Consider the following 14,403-nt stretch of genomic DNA (forward strand, 5'->3'; position numbering starts at 1 on the left):
AAATAAAATTATATAATAAAATAAAAAATAGGTTCAAATAAAATAATAAAATTAAGTATAAAAATATTATAATAAAATTACAGGAATGTACTATGATATTTGTGTATTCATGATAAGTTAATAATATTGCTGTGAGTATATTAAAATAAACAAAATAACATTTGAATTAATTACATAGAAATCTTATAAAAAATAATATTAAGCAATTTAAATATGTTAATATTCGTATAATAGTAAAAATAATAAAAATAAATATTAAAAAGTACCATAGTGACAAAGTCATAATACTGTGGTAGAATTTATGATTAACATAATAAAAAAGAATGCCTTAAGGTAATAAAATAAACAATATTTTAAATAAAAAGAATGCCTTAAGGTAATAAAATAAACAATATTTTAAATAAAAAACAAACAAACACTTCTTCTGTATTATATCTATAGATTTTGTCAAACGTGTGAATATGCATCAGATATTTTAGACGTGACAATATAATGGAGTACTGTGTAAATACCATGGTGATCATTCATAAATCTACTATAATAGTGTCTCGTTTGTGGGGCTTGATGACGTTATGTGTATCGAGATTCTTCAATAACACTTTTCAATAAATTCCCATTGGTTAACATTAGTTAATGCATTAACTTACACTGAGCATTTACAGTATTATTTTTAAGTTAAATAATTATTATCATTGTTACTTCATGTCGGCTCAGGTCCATTAAACAGATGCAACTTTTGATTTTAAAAATGTATTAGAAAATGTTGAAATTAACATTGATAAATGCTTTAGATGGAAGTATTTTGCATTGTTAGTTACTAATGTTACCAAAGTGTTGCCAAATTCTCCTTTTGTGTTCCACAGGTTCGGACCTCACGAGGGCCAGTAAATAATGGCCGAATGTTCATCGTTCCTTTAAAATGTCCCTTTCAGCCTAAAGTGATGCGAAACCCTATTAAACTGCACTTATCTTGCGGACAGATGTTTTTTTCCCTCTGGCCAGCGGTCGGGCAGGTTCACGAGCGGGGCAGATCTCGACCCGAGACAGAGATTGGCCGGTTCCTGTCGAGCTCCTCGATTAGTGCTGTCAGCCCCACAGCCAAGCTGTTTCTAATGAGACGTGCAGACAGAGAGATGTCGCGTCCACGGGTGGCCCTCTCACTCGAAAATGAGACTGGTCGACACGTACGTGTGACAGGGAAGGTGGGAAAGGTGACAGAGGACGGGGGTGGATGTCACGGGGGGCGGGGGGGCGAGACGGGTCAGCCGAGGGCTGCCAGAAACATGAGATGAGTGACAGGTGAAGCGGGTGAGGAGATGTCAGGGAGCCGTGGCGTCTGCCATCCCAGAGACATGAGTGGATAATTACATGGTCAGTGATGTTGCTCGGCCTCTCCAGCCTCTTTATTTTCCGGCTTCTTCTCGCACGGGTGAACCTCCGCGAGGCCTGTGGGAAAGAGAATAACACTGATTGTTGAGCAAAATAATACAACTTAACATGTACACGCCAACACAGGCTCGTTGGGAAATTACGTATATTACGTTGCTTGCATGTTTTGCGACACTCGCAAGATTAAGGGCCCTATCTTACACCCGGAGCAATGCAGCGCCAAGCGTGACGCAAGTGTGTTTTGCTAGTTTCAGCCCGACGCAGTTATCATTTTCACGTCCTGCGCCACGTTGTTTAAATAGCAAATGCATTTGCACCCATCTGTGCGCCCATGGGCTGCTGGTCTGAGAACGAGGTGTGTGTTCAGGCGTATTGTTGGAGCGTTGCTATTTTGTGGAACTGAAATAGACTGAGCCATTGACCAACTGAAACCTGGTCTAAAGTCAATGGCGCAATAATTTTTTATTTTTATTTAAAGAGCAAGTTAGTAATGTGTGTCTATAGGCGGGTCCACAACACTTGTACACTCTGCTTATTACACACACACACTGCTTATTACACACACACACACACACACACACACACACACACACACACACACTCTGCTTATTACACACACACACACTCTGCTTATTACACACACACTCTGCTTATTACACACACACACTGCTTATTACACACACACACACACACACACACACACACTCTGCTTATTATACACACACACACACACTCTGCTTATTACACGCACACACTCTGCTTATTACACACACACACACACACTCTGCTTATAACACACACTGCTTATTACACACACTCTGCTTACTACACACACACTCTGCTTATTACACACACACTCTGCTTACTACACACACACTCTGCTTACTACACACACACTCTGCTTATTACACACACACTCTGCTTATTACACACACACACTGCTTATTACACACACACACACACACTGCTTATTACACACACACTGCTTATTACACACACACACACTGCTTATTACACACACACACAGCTTATTACACACACACACAGCTTATTACACACACACACACTACTTATTACACACACTCTGCTTATTACACACACTGCTTATTACACACACACTGCTTATTACACACACACTGCTTATTACACACACACACTCTGCTTATTCCACACACACACTCTGCTTATTCCACACACACACTCTGCTTATTACACACATACTCTGCTTATTACACACATACTCTGCTTATTACACACACACTCTGCTTATTCCACACACACTCTGCTTATTACACACACAGGGACGTGCATCAGCACACAAACATGCCAAATATTAAAAATAAAAGGATTACAATGTAAAAGATTAATATTGTGCACATAAAGATATGGTGGAATCCGGCTTGTCCTGTAGATCTTTAACCTCGCGCACGAGCAGATCCGTTTGTGCTCTGGAGACGCGTTCAGAAGAGACTCTGATTGGTTATTGGACGTTACACCCAAAACACACCCATTACTGAGAACAGGCACAACCCTTTTCCAACCATTTTTCCCGTCGTTAAACTAGCAAAAGTGGATTCGGACACGCCCTAAGTGCACTTGCGCTGTGACCATGCGCTTAGATCTTTAAAATAGGGCCCTAAATGTTCAGTGAGTGACGCACAAACCCCATCCCAAAAAACAACCACCACCTACCTAACTGATAGAGTTAACAATAGCAAAACAAATTTGTTGAAGCAACCATGCTATTTAAGCTCTTTTATCATGACTCGTATCCACTCGTACCAGATGAGCCTCCGAGCAAGTTCACTACATCAGACAAGCCACACATAGAGCTGGTAATGTGATGTAAACTCAAAATGTATTAGTTTACAAACCATGCACTCTGGTAAAAGGGTTTTAAGGTCATAACATACTGTACTATTGTGCAAGGAAGCACGCAAAAATAAGTCTTTGTTAATCGATAATCTGACCCTGTAATCATAATTTGTGTGAAAAGGAATAAAAGTTGTTGGTGTTTTCCTGCCACTAGTGTTCATTTCAGCTGGAAACTGCAGTCAGTTGTATGTATTGGTTCGTTTTTGAGTTGAAATGCAGGTAGAGGCATGTTTCTCCAATGAGCCAGTGTTGTTAAATGTATATGACACTGGGTGATCGATCGCACGATCGGCAGTAAAGCCATAAAACAAGTGAAAAAACTGCCACAGAACCGACCCATACCAACAAAGCAGAATATCACAAAACACTCTTACAAACACGGTAAGTAAAGCGAGACTTTTCTTCAGTAAATGTACTAAATGCATTGAAATGTCCAAAAACATGGTAATATCATGGAGGTCTTTGGTACTTTATCCATGATCATTCTCATTCTTAGACTTCACACACATCAGAACTATCAAACTCACGCAGATAATGGACTGATTTGCTTTACTTTCAATACCGACCTATACCTTGTCAATGGATAATGCACAATTTCCGTTTTCAAATGTTTATATGCAAATTTGGTAACACTATTTCAATGTGTCTTTGTTACATGTCGCATGTATTTACCATAACAATAAATTAGGCATAATTACATGCAACTAACCCTAGACCAAACCCTAACCCTATAGTGACATATAGTTAATTACTATTATTCAGTTTAATTAAATGTATAATTACACTATAATGGGGACACATTAAAATAAAGTGTAATAGCAAATTTTAAATGCAGTTTTTTTGTGGATTGTGCTTCATGTTTACTATCATTACATTGTATTATTTGACCCAAACAAATTTAAAATTATAAAATTATTTGAAAATATTTAATTTATCTACATGTATATTTCTATTTATAAATATGTGCAGATTCAGGCACCGCACATGCTTCACAACATTATTAGTTTTAGTCTTTTAGTGCACACTAAGAAATAGCAATTTTAGATTTCCAAATCATCAAGTCAGTCTATGAAGCGATTGAGAATATAGAAGAACTGGTTGAAAAAAGTTGTTTTAGAAGCAAAGAGATGTTATATAAAAACTATTCATGCCATTATATGACAAAAAAAAAAAAAAAAAAATGTTTTCCCTTTCCTTTAAAAACATCCTTACTTTAGTGCATTTTTTCAAAAGTGCTTAAAACCTTTCAAACCATTAGTTTGCATTACGCATGACAGTTGTTTTGAGCATTTTGGAGAAGTCGCCAGTTCTTCTCTGGATTAACTTATAAGGCTTTAGTCTCCGTTTGCCTCTGCCTCTTCATATGTACAAAATTTGCAAAAGGATTGTTTGGAAATGCAAAAAGTTTCCTACAACACATTAAAGCAAAAGATAACTGTATACTGAACAGTACTGTATATACAGTAGAAGCATGCACTAAAGCTTGGGATGAGTATGATTAAAAAAAAAAAAAAAGAAATTACTTTTGCAAGATGCATTAAATTGATCAAAAGTCACAGTAAATACATTTGTCACAAATGATTTATACTTCAAATAAATGCTGTTCATTTGAACTTTCACAAAAGGGTAACACTTTACAATAAGGTTCATTAGTTAACTACATTAGTTAACATTAACTAATAATGAACTGCACTTATACAGCATTCGTTCAACTTTGTTAATGTTAATTTAAACATTTACTAATACTTTATTAAAATTTTGTTAGCATTAGTTAATACACTGTGAACTAACATGAACAAACAATGAACAGCTTTATTTTTATTAACTAACATTAACAAAGATTAACAAAAACAGTAATAAATGTATTGCTCATTGTTAGTTCATGTTAGTTAATACATTAACTAATGTTTAATAAAGGAACCTTATTGTAAAGTGTTACCCACAAAAGAACCATGAAAAAAATGCATCATAATAATCAGATCAATCTGATAATAATCAGAAAAGTTTCTTGAGCAGCAAATCTGAATATCAGAATGATTTGAAGGATCATGTGACACTGAAGACTGGAGTAATGAGATAAATAAGAAATTAATTTTAAAATATATTCAAGTGGAACATACTTTTTTAAATTATAATCAGGGTTCCCACACCTTGGTTAACTTCTAATTCAAGGGCCTTTCAAGGACTTTCCAGGTCCAATACCCTCAAATTCAAGGACTTAATGTGCGGACACATATCGAGAGAGATCAAGGTTACATTGTTTTACCTTGTAAGATACATTGTTACAGTTTTCATGCGTCAAACACAACTACGCAAAAAAACTTTTTTTTTGGCCATATGACAGAGATCTGATATTCTATTTGTCGTATTTCTGTTTTGCATAAAACTGAAGAATATTCGGTACATCCTATACTGAATTCTAAAATTATCTGATATTAAATGCATGGATTTTATTGAAAAGAATTAGGCTCATGTAACCAGAAGTTTTAAGATATATGTATGAATATGTTTTTAAGTTTTTCTTGCCTTATTATGGGTTTACATTACCTTCACAAGCATTCTTTGTAATCTTCTTTGTTGAGCCAAATATCTTGACACTTGCATTTTCCAGGCATCGCGTTTCAGCGGTTTCAGCCTATTTGTGCAATGTTTCAGTGTGTCTGTGAAACGTCGAGGTACCATCGTAGTAGTTTTGTGTGCGCGTAACGCGAAACACGTAACGTAACAAATAAATGCGCGTAACTAACGTAAATCAAGCAAGCTAGTGTGCATAGGCCACGAAGTGTTGGCGAAATAACACTTTAGCGGACCGGAGGGAATAATATGGAATTTTTTTTCCAGAAAACTTCTTGCACAAAATAAATTCAAGCACTTTCAAGGACCTGTATCTATGTATGTTCATTTTCAAAAACTTTCCAGGGCCTTGAATTTTGTTTTTTCAGATTCACAAACTTTCAAGGATTTCAAAGACCCGTGGGAACCCTGTATAATAATATGTCACAATATAACAGTATTTTTAATGGAATAAATGGAGAGCATAAGAGACTTTGTTTAAAAAAAAAAAAGAAAAAAAAAAAAACACACCAACCCCAAACTTTTAAACATTAGCCTACTGGATCAGTGTTGGCTGATAAAAGAAGCACAGAGTTGCATATACTAAATTATATATAGTGCTAAAATACGGCCACCATTCATTTTTCATATGTTCTTCAACAAAAATCACTACCGGACGTGTTTGTAGTTGCTTTGAGCCTGTCGAACGTGTGGAGATCACAAAGATCTCTCTCATCCTCACACGTTTGTTTCATCTGGAGAGAATGATCTCTTTCTTGCCGCAGCGCTCCGACGACATTCCCGTCCTTCAATGCGCTCCCGTTCCATCTGCCCACAAGACTCATGGGATTTCTCTCGGAGCTCTTTCATGTCCAACAGGATATAAGACAGGAATCTCAGATAGTGCCGGTGTGGATGAGAGAGGCACATGCTCCGGGAAGTCCACCTCAGAGAAAAGTGTGTGTTCCTCCTTTAGCACGATGTCAGCTGGTAAACGATGAGCATATGCTGGAGAGGAGAGTCCAGGAGTTCAGATCCATGTTCACTGCAGGACATTCACAGAAGAGTCAGAAGAGGACATTTGGTGTGCAGAACTAAGAGTTTTAGTGCACTTATCAATACATTTACCTGGTCGCATTTGCTGGAGTGCTGCTCATAACATCCAACATCAGTTTCAAGATGGTTGGACTTGTAGAAAAAGGACAAAAAGCAACATTATAACTTAGGATGCATTATTGGTTATACCGGTGCACTCAGCAAGTGCCAAACGTGTGCGCAATTGGATCTTGCCAGCAAGCTCAGTCAACATAATACACGTTTTAAACTAAAATTAAAAAGACCAAGAAGTGATACGAACAATTTAAATCAAAGACTAACAGACTGTCCACAAAGAAAACATCAGTCTGTATGAGTGGAAAAATGAGGATGACAAAGTTGTTTTTCTGCAGATCTCAATGAAGTGACACGTAAACCACTAAAATGCAATAAGAAAGGAAATCTAAATTTAGTGACTTTTGACTGCATGTGCTAAATTGATCAATTCAAATCTAAACTGTGACAGAAAGTAGTCTTTGATCATGTCTAAATATGCATGCAAATGCAGTGTGCAATAAAACTAATTATTGGACATTAAAACACTGTTCTCAGCAACAAGGATTTATCCAACCCTGTTTCATTTTTTTTATGATGGATAAATTGCAGAAATATATATTTAATTGATATATATATATATATATATATATATATATATATATATATATATATATATATATATATACAGTGCAATGCATAAGTGAATACACCCATGCTAAAGTTGACTAAAAAGAGGAATAAAAAATCATATTTTGGAAATTGAACTTAATGCCTTAATTTAAAAAATTAGGAAAAATCCAACCTTTAAGGACACCAATTTTCTTTGTGAATGAATAATGTATCGTAAATAAATAAATGTTCTTCCTTAAAATACATGGTGCATAAGTGAGTACACCCCTATGTTAAATTCCCATAGAGGCAGGCAGATTTTTATTTTTAAGTATTTAAAAAAAATTTTTTTTAGGATACTATGCATCCTGATAAAGTTCCCTTGGCCTTTGGAATTAAAATAGCCCCACATCATCACATAGCCTTCACCATACCTAGAGATTGGCATGGTTTTATTTCAGTTAGCCTAAAAGCTAGTTTGATTTGCATTGAGAGATGATCTTATGGAAAGTACCCCATGCCAATCTCTAGGTATGGTGAAGGCTATGTGATGATGTGGGGCTATTTTAATTCCAAAGGCCAAGGGAACTTTATCAGGATGCATAGTATCCTAAAAAAAATTTTTTTTAAATACTTACAAATAAAAATCTGCCTGCCTCTATGGGAATTTAACATAGGGGTGTACTCACTTATGCACCATGTATTTTAAGGAAGAACATTTATTTATTTACGATACATTATTCATTCACAAAGAAAATTGGTGTCCTTAAAGGTTGGATTTTTCCTAATTTTTTAAATTAAGGCATTAAGTTCAATTTCCAAAATATGATTTTTTTATTCCTCTTTTTAGTCAACTTTAGCATGGGTGTATTCACTTATGCATTGCACTGTATATATATATATATAAATAAATTAGCAGTAATTAAAAATGTCATCAATAATAAAAAAAAAAACATTATAATATTTTTCACTACTTACTCAAAATTAACTAAAAAAAAACAGCTAAATAAAACCAATAAAATAATGATTTAATTTAAAAAAATATTTAAAGCACACAATATTTAAAATTAATGCACTGACATGTGGTAAAATAATCTCACTGTCATAGGGACAAAAAATGTTTTACAATAAAAATAATGTAAGTTTAATGGATTTTTGGATAATTTTGGACTCTATTTTATTTGTGAATAAACATCCTCAAGATGTCATTTTGGCTGATTTCATTCTTGATTGTGTTGAAAATCTTTCTACTTCTGTAACACAAATCCCATTTTTACAAGGCCTTTCCGTTTCCAACAGGGAGAATCCCATAAAGAAGTGTAAGAAATGTCGGACCAAATAAACAGCAGAAACATGAATACGGTACATTAACAGATCGATGCGGAGTCAATGCATGGGCGACTCAAAGCGTCTGCTTGCACTCCAAAAAACCTTTCCTTTTGACTCTGCTCCTGTGGAAATCATTATTCATATCCAGACACATTCTTTTATTGTAACACATTGGTTAGTAAAAAAATAAATAAATAAACACCACCCTGGAAAAAAGCCCCCACAGTAGTTACGCTCTGAGCTTTGATAAAAGAAGAGAAACTCTGGCTCTTGAAAGCTTGAAGAGTCAGCTCCACCAGTCGAACAGAAGAGCCCTACAGCGAGCCACGCATTCGCTCCTGCATGGTGGGCCCAAATCAATACACATTAACAGCTTAAAAGAAATGGGAGAGAGGGGCTGCGTTTACGCACCGCATCTCAATAATATCGACGTGTATGTGGTATTATATTTGTAAGAGAGAGGCAAAGAAAGACCTTGAGAGCTGCACCATTGTATTGATGGGCTTTTGCTCTTTGCCAAAGAGGAAGCACTTTCCAGCCCGCTCTTTAATCTGAGGCAGGTCTGATGGGACTCGAGGAGGAAGACTTCAGAGCGTGCAGTGGGGGAAAAAAAGCAAGCCCCGCTTTCTCGCCGTAATGACGAGAAAGAGGAGGAATGATAAAAACCAAAAAACACAAAAACAAACAAAGCTGAAAGAAAGCATCAGTACAGTTGGGCTGATGAGAGATGTCCGTGAGTGTTATTGTGCATGAGCGCTCGTAAGTGCATGACAAGACATCTATAAAAGCAGAGCGGAAATATGGACAAAAATGTTCTGGCCTGGCAGATTCTTCTAACAACAAGACAACAAGAAGTTGAACTAATATTTTCAAAACATGGACTGAAGACAATCATAGTCAATGGGGTTTGCTGAGGTGAGACTCACAAGTACTAGTGCTCACAGTGATTTGACGAGACCTCTGACAGTTAGTATTAAAGTTCAAATCACAACTGCATAGAAAACCCCAGCAACCACCCTGAACAACTTAGCAACTGCATGGAAACATCCTAGCAACCAGCCGGAACACCCTTGAAACTGACTGCATAGTAATGTCCTAGCAAACAACCCAGAACATCTTAGTAAATGCATAGCACACCCTAGCAACCACTCAGAACACATTAGGATTTGCATAGCAACGCCCCCACCAACCACTCAGGACACATTAGGATTTGCATAGCAACGCCCCCACCAACCACTCAGAACACATTAGCAATTTCATAGCAATGCCCCCAACAACCACTCAGAACACCTTAGCAACACCCTAGCAACCTTCCAGAACACTGTAGCAATTTCATATTAATGCTCCCAACAACCACCCAGAACACCTTAGCAACAACCTAGAAACCACCCAGAGCACCCTAAAAACTGCTTAGAAACCACTAGCAACCAATCCGAATACCTTAGCAACTGCATAGCAACATCCTAGCAACCAGCCGGAACACCCTTGAAACTGACTGCATAGCAATGCCCTAGCAAACATCCCATAACACGTTAGCAACACCATAGCAACCACCCAGAGCACATTAGCAACTGTATAGCAAAGTCCTAGCAACTACCCAGAACACCTTAGCAACTGGATAGCAACGCCCTAGCGACCACCCAGAACACTCTAGAATCATGCCGAAGAGTTTAACACTCAAAACTCAGCGCAGAAGTATGGGGATTTAAATGTATGTATAATCACATTTTGTGGGCCAAATAAACTGATGTTTATCTATGAACATTTTTCTGCTTCTAACATGTTCCCTAAAGATTCAAATATTGTACAAAATTGCCATCAACAACATAAGTATAAGCGCCTGTGCTATTTCGGTGCAAGACCCTTGGGCGAGGCTCTAGAGGGCCAGCAGGGTAAATGCTCCTGTCCCTCACTGGGGTGGTAAATAGACCATGTGATGTGGCAAGAAACCCTGTAACCCCCACAGGGGAGCGGATCCCCTCCCTCACTGCACTCTGATACCCCTCCTCGCTCCACTGGCTGTGAGACCCTCAGCATTCCTCCAAACCATCCGCACTAAACCGGCCCACACACACACCCCATCATGGCACAGACACGCCCATGAGTCACCCTGGCCTTTAGGGGTCAGGCTAGCCATGGTGTTTGCCACACACACACACACACACATACACAGCAGCACTGGGTCACCGCTCAAGCCCACTGACTGACCCGACAAAAGCCGACAACTGCTCTCTGTCTGTTAGCATTAGGGCGGCCGCAGCTGAAGCAAGGTTAATCTTCCCACTTTATTTGGGGGTTTTGGATTCTGTGACCCGCTCTGAACACACTGCTCCAGCCACCTGTAGACTGGAATGCTTTCAGAACCAAAGAACAGATCAGAGTTCTGGAGGAAAACAATGAATCATAGTTAAAAATGTATATATATAAAAAAAAAATAAAAAAAAATAAAAAAAAATTGATATATATATATATATATATATATATATATAGAGAGAGAGAGAGAGAGAGAGAGAGAGAGAGAGAGAGAGAGAGAGAGAGAGAGAGAGAGAGAGCAACTTTATATTTATATTTAACTTTTTATACACATTGTTTATATATATATATATATATATATATATATACCATATTTATCTATTACATTTTTCTCCAATGTACTTCAAATAATACCATAGTAGTATTAAAGTAATCTTTGCAGTATCATATGCAAATACTATGGTACACAGATTTTAGTACCGTGGCATATCAAAGTACTATTGTATACTATGGTATCGTTTTTGTGAAGGATGGTCCAAAATCCTACTACTTTTGACCTACTTTTTGGTAAGTGGATGTCGCTGTGGTCCTGAATCGAGATGACAAAGACAGATGTAAATAAAACGCCTCCTGAAGTCTCTTTCTGCTTGTTCCTCCTTCACACACACACACACACACACACACACACACACACACACACACACACACACACACACACACACACACACACACACACACACACACACAGGGCCTGAGCTTCACTCCTGTGGGATTTTCAAGGGCAGTATTTCAAAGAGCCATGCTGTGCTTACATCAGTCAGAGAACAGTGGAAGAACCAGGATTATGGGTTTGAACCACGAGCGCTCAAACACACGATTAGCGCCAGATTCATGGCTTTAATGTTTTTGCATGTTAATTTCTCATTTTTTCGACATGCACATTAAAGGCACAGTATGTAAGTTTTCACCTCTCATTCAAATGACGCCGTGAATGAGTGTGGAATTATGGGAGTTGTCGTCTTCAGCTCCTCTGCCGATGTAAAAGCAATCCGACGGGACTCAGGCAGAAATCGTGTCATGGATGAGCTAATATATTATAGTTTTATCAAGCAGGACGGCGACAAGCATGTTTTTATTATGCTTATATGCCGCAGTCGCCGCTGTTGTTTCGCTTTGTTGTTTATGTTTATTTTGCGATTAAAGTTACGATTAAAGTTACATTTAAAGTTTGCCTCCTTCCCTGAACTTGAACTTTGTTACAGTTGCGTTCGATCACTTAAACCAACATTATTTTATTTCATTCCAATAAAACAGCCACAAGTGCTGAATTACTACTCGTACAGGTCACTATCAATATCATATTAATAAAAGCTGGATGACTTGTGTTGCTAAATGGCATGCAATTCATTTTAAAACATTGTGTGGTGGAGAAAATGCTTTTATTTTATTATTATTTTATTACTGTTACTATAAATAAAGCTCTTTCTGATTATGCCATGTAAGCCACTTGACAGAATAGTGTTGTCTGATTTTTTTTTTTTTTTTTTTTTTTACAAACATGTGAGATGTAAATAAAAAAAAACAAGAGATACACGCAATAAGACTAACCGTGTTGAGCTATAAAACAATGATTCGTTTTCTGTTAATAAAGGTATCCAAACAGCTGCTCACCTGTCTAATAAAACGCATAATAGGCCCTATTTTAACAATCTAAGCTCATGGTCTAAAGCGCACGGCGCAAGTTCACTTAGGGCGTGTCCGAATCCACTTTTGCTAGTTTAACGACGGGAAAAATGGTTGACGCGCCAGGCGCATGGTCTAAAAGGGTTGTCCCTATTCTCTTAATGAGTAATGGGTGTGTTTGGGGATTTACGTGCGTTAAACCAATCACAGTCTCATCTCCCATTCCCTTTAAATGCCAGTTGCGCTCACGCCATGGCAGATTTGCTATTTACATGACGGACTTTGATAGTGGAAAGACCGAACGCGTCTCCAGAGCGCAAACGTAACTACTCGTGCACGAGGTTAAAGTGCGCAAGCAGAACATCTACAGGACAAGCCGGATTCCACCATATCTTTATGTACACAATAATAATCTTTTACATTGTAATCCTTTTATTTTAAATATTTGTCATGTTTGTGTGCTGCTGTGCGTCCCTGTGTGTTTAATAAGCAGAGTTTGCACGCGTTGTGGACCCGCCTATAGGCGCACATTACTAACGCGCTCTTTAAATAACAATTTTTTTTTTTTGCCATTGACTTTAGAGCAGGTTTCAGTTGGTCAATGGCTCAGTCTATTTCTGTTGCCTCAAAATAGCAACGCTCCAACAATGTGCCTGAACACACACCTCGTTCTCAGACCAGCACGCCCATTGGGGCAAATGCATTTGCTATTTAAACAACGTGGCGCAGGACGTGAAAATGATAACTGCGTCGGGCTGAAACTAACAAAACACACTTGCGTTGCTTGGCGCAGCATTGTGCCGGGTGTAAGATCGGGTCCAATATGTTAAAGCATCTTTAGTGTTTCCATGATTTCTAGGGAAGTAAAACCGGAAATCGAGGGTAACACGGATATGACGCCATTGACACTGGTTAAAATTGCTGATTTCTCTGGATTTAAAAATTGTTGGAAACATTTGGGATAATGTAAGTACACAAGGCAATAAAATATACGTATAACATTGCTCTAGTGGTTTTTGGATATTTTAATCTAAAAAATCGTACATATTGTGCCTTTAAGTTTCATGAGCGGTAAAAATAGACTAAATTATCTAAGTGATTTCGTCTATTTTCACAGACAATCGCATTTGTGGGACGCTTACATATTCCTCTGCCATTATCACCTTCTGTTTGTTGTAATCTCGCAGATTTTGGTGTGAAGCTGAGCAGAAAACAAACCAACAAAAAACATCAAGAAGCCCGTTGATACTCATTAACGGAAACTTCATGTGGGAAATCGGTTGCTCAGCAGAGGAAATATCCAACCTTGAGCTCCTTTCATTAACCCTCCATGTTTATTCATTAATGCTGCCTCTTACACTTTCAACGCAAGCTGAGAACAACCAACTGATACACAACACAACACTATGTTTTTCTTTCTCTCTATAAACAAAGAAACACTGTGTTGTGGAGGACGTGTTTGTCTAATGGTGACACGCACACATGGACTAATCAACTCCTCGTTTGCAGTTCTGAGCCGTTCTTCAACCTTCTTTCCAGCTGTTACAGCAAACAAACTTCAAACGAAACTCAAGGACTCCAGTTCCTCTTCAAAAGTAGGTTAAAAAGGATCTTATCTGT

At 37.6% G+C, this 14,403-nt stretch overlaps 1 protein-coding gene across 3 annotated transcripts in view; it reads left to right on the forward strand.

The window, feature by feature from the left end:
- LOC307173423 (uncharacterized protein) overlaps positions 1 to 14,403 on the forward strand; it is a 308,702-nt gene that overhangs the window by 172,809 nt on the left and 121,490 nt on the right. The gene's annotated exons all lie outside the window — the stretch shown is intronic.

The sequence above is a fragment of the Squalius cephalus genome, assembly GCF_949319135.1.
Source record: "Squalius cephalus genome assembly, chromosome: 16".
NCBI classification, from domain to species: domain Eukaryota; kingdom Metazoa; phylum Chordata; class Actinopteri; order Cypriniformes; family Leuciscidae; genus Squalius; species Squalius cephalus.